This window comes from Eumetopias jubatus, unplaced genomic scaffold (assembly GCF_037043125.1).
Source record: "Eumetopias jubatus isolate StellerSeaLion01/CBP00866 unplaced genomic scaffold, mEumJub1_p1.0 scaffold_9, whole genome shotgun sequence".
In the NCBI taxonomy this organism is placed as follows: domain Eukaryota; kingdom Metazoa; phylum Chordata; class Mammalia; order Carnivora; family Otariidae; genus Eumetopias; species Eumetopias jubatus.
This window is the reverse complement of record NW_028274815.1, coordinates 132,809,653-132,818,078: the sequence shown is the minus strand read 5'-3', so window position 1 is coordinate 132,818,078 and position 8,426 is coordinate 132,809,653.

The window sequence follows — 8,426 nt, the reverse complement described above, 5'->3', positions numbered from 1 at the left end:
ACCCATTTCAACGCCAAACTATGATTCTAAGAGGTCCTGAAAAGGATCAAAAGTGCAATTTAAAGTCACATTTGAGGGGCACCTGGGTGGCTCAGTTGGTTAAGCGTCCAACTTGTGATCTCAGCTCAGGTCTTGATCTCAGGGTCATGAGTTCAAGCCTCACGTTGGGTTCCACACTGGGTGTGGGGCCTCTTTAAAAAAAAAAAGCCACATTTGATTTCCCAATGGCTCCAGAAGCTCCCCTGCAAAAATGAAAAGGACTTTAACTCTCCCCCTTTTGTTAACATCACATCTCGTAAACTTCTGTGTCAAAGACTGTGGTGAATGTCTAGAATGTGCCATTGGCTTGACTTCCCATGCCAAGAGGAGACCCAAGAAAAAAAGGGGCTGTTGCAGTTATATGCCTGTTTGCAGCATTTGAGAAAGAGGGAACATGAGTTTCCAAAATTTAATTGGAGAGTTTTATTAGTTTACCCTGAACTGTCAATAAAAAATGGCACATGGCAGATGGTTTTCCTGTGATCCCAACAGCAAGTCCATCTTGAGGTTAATAACCCTTTTGCTTTATTGACTTATTGGCAAACTCTCTCTGGTATTTAAGTTTGTTTAGATGTTTTCTTGACCATTATTTAAAAAAAAAATCTCTGCCCACTACTGGTTTTTTGTGTTTTTTGGGTTGTTTTTGTTTTTGTTTTTGTCTACTGAAGAAAAGTCATACTGCTTTCCTTTTGAGCAATGTTTTGAAATCTCTTTTAACCCATTGCAGCAACTAAGACATAAACCAAAACCACGTTTAAGCCATTTATTGACGTTGTAAGAAATATCCCTGTCATATATTTATTAACGTTTCCTTTGGGTTGAAGATAAGGAACACATTAGTGAATAGTGTCCTTTGGTTAAAACTCCAAAGGAAAGATGAGATTTCCTTTTTTTTTTTTACTATTAATGAAAAGGCATTTGTCAGTCTTTACAGGTATCTATGATGTTTACAGTCCTACATGAACTGCCTGTGAACTGGGCTCTGTAGACATCTGTTGTTTGTCCCTTATTGTTCTGTTCTTCTTGGTGTCTTTTAAATCTTTGAATGACTTGACGACATTGAAAAATTGGGAGATTTTACCCCGAAAGAGATTCAGATTTCTGGCTTCCTTTGAACAACCAGAAGATTCAGCAAGTCTTGCCCACGTTCCAACACGACAACAGCTGGGCAAAGCCAAAGGGTCATTTCTTCCTTTGGATGGGGCATGCCCTCGCCTGTCTTTGCCATCTCCCCACTCCCAAGTGTTCTGAAAAACAAAAATACTAGCTTAAAATGAGAGACAATTAGAAATCCCTCTCCCATAAAAGTGATTTTATCACTGAAAAGACAGTGAAGGCAGGTGTAAACTGTGACGAACGAGAGACTTCTGCCACCTCCAAACAGGACAGCCCCGACTTAACCCAGCCTACCTTGTTCACCGATGTGCACTCCATGGTCACGGGAGGGGGACACCTGGATTAGATCCAGTCATAGCATTTCTGGACTGAACATATCTTTGTTTGGCGTAAGATTATCTCATTCATCATGATGAAGGCCAAAGGCATCAGGAAACTGTTGGGCCTTACCCCATTTTCTTTGCAATGACAATGGCTTTTCCTGTGGGCTCCACATTCATCTGTTCTCACATTACTTGGTCCTTGCAGCAATTACACCCGCCACTCTTGACAGAATGGGAAGGCACGTTATTGTCTTTGTGCTGTCTTGGTTTTGTGTTAATAGCAGCTATAATGCTGAAATTAGCCCATACTTTACACTTACCCATTGTCCTGCATGGCACATAGCCATCGTTAAGCATGCAGAATGAAGATGTGTAAGCATCTGTTGTGTCCTATGTAAAATTTAGAACTTGCTCAGTGCATTATTTCTGTTCCCTCGTTCCCATGTGTTTGTTTGCTTTGAAAGACCTCCATAAAAGGTTACAAACACCAGTTACTAGCTAAAAGCTATTCAAATCCCATGAACAAACACCATCTAAGTTGCTTGAGGGATTTTTTTTTTCTTTCAGTGCTTTGTCAAAGGCCTTCAAGAATGGTGCAGACTCAAGCAAATCGGTAATTTCAAACTTTCAGAGAAACAGGTATTCTATGTGATGCCTGATGCTACCAGTCTCTACATATTTAGATTGGCTCCAGCAGACTCCTATTTAACTTGAGACTAAAATTGTGTATTTTGAAAGCCCAAAAGCATGATTCATTATTTACATCAAGGCCTATTTAAATTCTAACATTTTATAGCATTTCATCAATTCCTTCTTCCCACCCCGTTCCAAATCAGGTAAAATGACACAAAACACCATTTCCATGAATTGCAGTCTCTTTTTCCAGATTGTTTTCTGTTTTTTCATTAAATCAAAAAGGCTTCACAATCATTTGAACTCAGATGTCATTTCATGCTGATGGCTGAATCTTTTATGGTAACTATGGCAATTTTTAAAAGGATATGAGGAAGAGAATCTCTTCCAATCAAAAGAGGATTTTGTCTTCAAAATTCATCAAAGAAGAATTCCATCTTTAGTTGCGTTTTTCAACCACAGGTTCTCCCCAAATTCCCTCAAAGAAATCCACCATCTTCGTCACTGGCCCCTGACAATTGCACCTGCATTCAGCAGAGCCTACTTCTCTATTAGGCCCAGTGTGCATAGCGCCTACAATCCATGGTATCTTCGGAGCCCATGAGAATGTTTTCATTTCTTTTAAAATTTGAAAAAAAAGAATGACTGTAATCTAGCTTAGGTTACATTTGTCTTTATGCCAAGGGAGTCATAAAATATACTTTGTAATATTTGCCTTATGCAGGAAGACTCTCAGGAAGGCAAAAGTGCTCAGAGCCCAGGAAAACCATAACATAGTGCTGCATTCAGGCTAACTATGGAAGTCACTTAGAATCAATCCACACAGTAGAATTCGTGGTCAAACTGCACAAATACGATGCTACTTAGTTATATGGCCTTGAGCAATGTCTTTGAGTCTCCACTTCTCATAGGACTAATCCTCAGAGACAATAATTATCAAGTTCTTACCATGTCCCAGGTCCAGTGGGGAATGCTCTGCGTGGTTTATCTCCTGCAGTCTCTTGGCACGGCAGCCCCAGGCCGCGGTTCTTGTGATCTAGGCAGTGTCATCTACCTGTCTGGACACAATGAGGTCATGAGGAGCAGGAGGGGACCCCGCTCTGCTCTTACCAGCGGTGTGGACTTGAACAAGGAATGTCCCCTCCCAGAGACTGACTTTCCTCATCTGACCCATGGGGATCACAACAGAATCAGGCATCGAGTTTGAGGAGGGTATGTTAGTTAGGGCATGTCAAGCGCTTTCCATAGGGTCCATGCTTGAGTAGATGCTCCATGCGTGGCGGCTATTACTATCTTTCCCTAGAAAGTGACCTTTCCTTTGACACCCTATTTCTGAACTTCTTATATGTGGAATCATACAGAATATCCCCTTTTGGGTCTGGCCTCTTTCACTTAACATTATGTCTCTGAGATTCATCGTTTTTTTTTTCTTTTGCATGTCATAGTAATTTGTTCTTTTTTACTGTTGTATGCTATTCTATTGCATCTGTTCTCTTGTTGATAGAAACCGGGTTATTTTCAGGTTTTGGCTATTAAGAATGAAGTTACTCTAAGTATTCTTGAATATGACTTTTGATAGACAACGAACTTTATGTCTGTTGGAAACCTACCTAGGAGCGGAGCTGCTGGATCATAAGTACTGAGTACTGTGGTGTGCTGGACGTCATGGTAGGCAGGGGCTGGGAATACGAGAGAAAGCAATACATCCATATGGCCCCTGACTTCAGCCTAATAAGGAAGATATGGCAATAACTGTAAATGGGATATCTGCACACACCACAAAGGACCAGTTGTGAGAGCGCGGGGCCGGTGGCGGGGAGGTGATCTAGGAAGGGCACAGGTCCTACAACCAAAGGGAGCTCGACGAACTTGGGAAACCAAAGGGAGCTCGACGAACTTGGGAAACCAAGGCAGTCTCGTTAGTGCAGAAAGGGGAAACGGAGAGGTTGGTAGGGTTCAAACCAACAGGTAATGTGATGGGTTTTCCACTGATCTCACCAAGGGAGGGACATAAATTTTTTGAAGGGGAGGAAGAGTACTGGAGAGAGAGTGAACTAATCAGATTTGTAGTCTGAAAACATTTGTCTGGATTAAAGGAAATGTGTGTAAGCAAGAAAGGAGGCAGGGGTACTCATTAAGAGATATGAGCCCTAGTCCTAATGAGCAATCATGTCGGCCAAGGTTGGGAAAGATGGTGCTGGAGAGATGTGGACCGTGTCAGAGCCATCTTACATACAAGCATCACCATTTTTTGTGCTGGTTTAATTTAATTATGTCCTTCTGCCACCAGCCAGCTCTTGTAGTCCGTACTTCATAAGTTTGAGCTGGATACTTAAAACAATAATTAGTAGGGGTGCCTGGGTGGCTTAGTCGTTAAGCGTCTGCCTTTGGCTCAGGTCATGATCCCAGGGTCCTGGGATCGAGCCCCGCATCGGGCTCCCTGCTTCGCGGGAAGCCTGCTTCTCCCTCTCCCACTCCCCCTGCTTGTGTTCCCTCTCTCGCTGTGTCTCTGTCAAATAAATAAATAAAATCCTTAAAAAAAACAATAATTAGTAGATTATTAATTAAATCCAAGTCCTCTTCAGGCCGGTTATTTTCCATTGTAACTACATCCAGAGGAGGATTCAGTTCGGTTTCTCGATTCATTTGCTCATCCACTTCCGTGTTATCATGGGGTTTTTTTGACATCTATCAGACAAACTCTAGCAATGATTCCAACGTTACTCCCAATTGCAGTAAAATTATGAATGTCAGAGATATTATTACAAACAAATCAGAGGTTATGACTAGTATTCATTGTCCCTTTCCAACAGAAACGACCCTTCCCCTGTCCCTAATATTATTGTGCACAGCAGTATAGAAAGCCAAATTCAAGATTCCAGATGTACTGTGGGCATAACCAGAGCCTCTCTTCATCTCACAGGATCAAATTGAGATGTATTCCCAGTAGGAGGGGTCCTTTAAGGTGCCTCCTAGGCCAAGGCCATCACTGCTCTGCTCTGCTCTCTTAACTCCCCTCGGTCTCTAAGGGATTTGAAGTTACTATGGGCTCTCCTTAGATCAAAGGGAATTGCTAGAAGATTCCACACTTGCACATTAGTATTACAGTGGGGTAGCTGGGTGCACAGATGTGAAGCCCCACTGCTTGGATTTGAGTCTTGGCTCCTCTCCTTAAGGACTGTGGAAGCTTGAGCAGGGCCCTTAATTTCTCTGGTCCCCATTTCCTCATCTGTAAAATAGAGATGGTGATAATGCATAGTTCTTTCCAGGGTTATAAAGAGTAGATTAATACATGTAGATACAGTGCTCAGGCCATGCCTGGCTGTACGGATGTTGGCTGGTTATTACTAGCCTCTCGGATTTACTTCCATTGGATGGAGTTAGTTAACTATTGAGATGCTACCCGAACTGGCCATGTGAATTCTGCTCTCACATGTGCTCTATAGCAGGCATTGAAGTTAATAACTACCACATTGCTCAAAGCTAGTGCCCACTGGGGGGAATTTTTTCAGGGTTAATCCTCTGAAAACATTGTTTTTCCTCCTAAGAAACTGGCATATACCACTCATTCTAATGTGGTATTACTCATTTTTTCTGTCTTTGCCTTTGCTACCCAGAAGCTCAGAACATGCTAATGTAACATGTGCCTCTGTGGCCAATTTATTTCCTTTCCCCTTTTTTGATCAACTCCTTTCCATTCTTCGTCTTTTCCTATTCTGTTAATGTCATATTTCTATTTCATCCATATTCACTATACATTTATAGGCATATTTGAGAAACTTTCTGAAATTCTGTTCAGTAACTAAAAAGGCACAAATGAAATCACAAAACAAGGGGCACCTGGGTGGCTCAGTCATTAAGCGTCTGCCTTAGGCTCAGGTCATGATCCCGGGGTCCTGGGATCGAGCCCCACATCAGGCTCCCTGCTCGGCAGGAAGCCTGCTTCTCCCTCTCCCTCTCTCCCTGCTTGTGTTCCTGCTCTCGCTATCTCTCTCTCTCTTTCTGTCAAATAAATAAAATCTTGAAAAAAAAAAGAAGTCACAAAACAAAATACTTCTCAGAAGTACAACATGTGTGTTCATTAACAGCCTGTTTGCAAGGGAAGCTTTGAGGTGAGAGCGAGTTTAATCTCCACATCTGTGCAATGAGGGGTGATGAGAAAACCTACTTTAAGGGGTTATTATAGGACAGGAAAGGATTAATCCATAAAAAGAATTCAGATTCGTGGCAGCATATCGTAAGTACTCGGTGCTGGTCCCTGGTGTCACAGTCAGTGGAATGACCCGTAGACATCACGATGGAGGCTCTCCCAGACGAGTTCCTGGGAAGCACTTAATACAAACAAGCCCTAGACTGTTCTCCAGATTTTTTATACCAAATCTTCCAGCCAGCTTCTAAATTTTGTCCAGTGTGCGTGTACGTGTGTAATCTTTAATAAAGACTCGTGCTTTGGATTGTTGCTGTTTTCCTACCTTCAAAAATGGAGAGTCGCAATGCTCCACTTTATGTCAAATGATACCAAACAATGTTGAAAGCGATGCATTTAAATACTAGCAACAAGCTCACAACAGGCACCCTTCTCCAGTTTAGATTTGTGTCGTAACTAACAGGACTTCACAGACATGTGCTGTCGCTGACGGAGCTTGTGTGCGTAGAAGGATCCACACTGAATGTGCCGCCGTGTGCCCACAGACCAGCCTCCTGCCTTTGCCTGCCCAGTCCCATCTTCTTCCCCCTCCACAGTCAGTCACGGTTACAAATCTGCATGTTTTCTATAATTTCTTCCTCAAGGGAGAGTGTTATAAATGGTACATCCTAATGTTGAGTCTTTCCGGTATGCTGCTTGTCAGAGCACGGTGGCATCCCTCCTTCACACCGACCCTTCCCGTGCTGTGCTCCACCATCTCATCTCCTGCCTTTTTCTCATCACCTTCTCTCCCAGATTCCTCCCCATCCACTCCTACGTGCCCTCATACATCCCCTGATCTCAAAAACAAAAATAAACCCCAAAAAGGCCCTTCCATCTACACGGCAATGGCACTAACGGTAGTCTGTCTCCTTCCCTCCACTGTTAACTTTCTTGTAAAAATACTTTTCACTTCTGGGCGCCTGGGTGGCTCAGATGGTTAAGCATCTGCCTTCGGCTCAGGTCATGATCCCAGGGTCCTGGGATCGAGTCCCGCATCGGGCTCCCTGCTCCTTGGGAGCCTGCTTCTCCCTCTGCCTCCCTCTCTCTCTCTGTCTCTCATGAATAAATAAATAAAAAGTTTAAAAAAAAAATACTTTTCACTTCTGCCTCCAAATCTCTCATCGCCCACCGCGTAATCTTTTATAATCTGTTCACCACCAGCAACACGACCCCTGTAGCTACCTTCCACCCCTAAGCTGGATGGGTCAGTCTCCTTGGATGCTTCCATATCTTGTTACTTTTCTCATCATTAGGATTCTGCACCCAAGAATTCTCGGTTGTTGCTCAGTCTCCATCCCCAATCCGCAGACAGACTGAATTATTTGAGCCAGGCTAGGTCTTTAGCTGAGTCAGAATCACCTGGAGGGCTTGTTAAAACACTGAGCTCCACCCCCAGTTTCTATGAAATAGTTGTTGAAGGTAACATCGATTTTATCCCACAGCACCACACCTGATTGGGAAAATCTTTTTTTTTTTTTCAGGGTTGAGTCCTGTGAAAAATGTTTCATCCTAACATTTCCAGGATCCTGCCCTCCCCCGGGGTCTCTCATCACAATTGCAGCCACTGTCCCCTTGGCCAGGCCTTTTCCTCACACTTGTGTTCTTTCCTACGTCCCGTCATGACGGGGCTACCTTAGCCATCCAATGCACAGTCCGTGCAGCAGCAGGACAGCATCATCTGGAAGCCTGTTGAAAATGCAGACTCTCAGGCCCCAACCCCAAACCCACTGGACCAAAACCCGCATCTTAATAAAACCCCCAGGGATGTGTATGTGCCTTAAATGTTAAGCACTTCTCCCTAGGATGAGAATGATCCTAACATATACCCCTCCAGTTGTGCTTGGAGTGGAGACCATCCCAGGCTCACAAGGGAGCTGGGAAGTTGGGACGCCAATGCAGATTCCTGCCCCACAGCCCTGTTCCCTTCTGAGTCCCCACGGGGGCAGAGTGGGCGCTGCGCTCCAGGGGCCTGGCTGCAAGCAACCTCCTGGGGACCCAAGGCGGGTCTCATTGCCTGGCGATTCCAGAGCTCACTCCAGCTCCCTAGGCCTGGACCTCAGCTGATCTGTCTTCTCAGCCTTGATGTTTCGCCACCAAACAGGGGCAGCTCTCCTGGGGGCAACCGC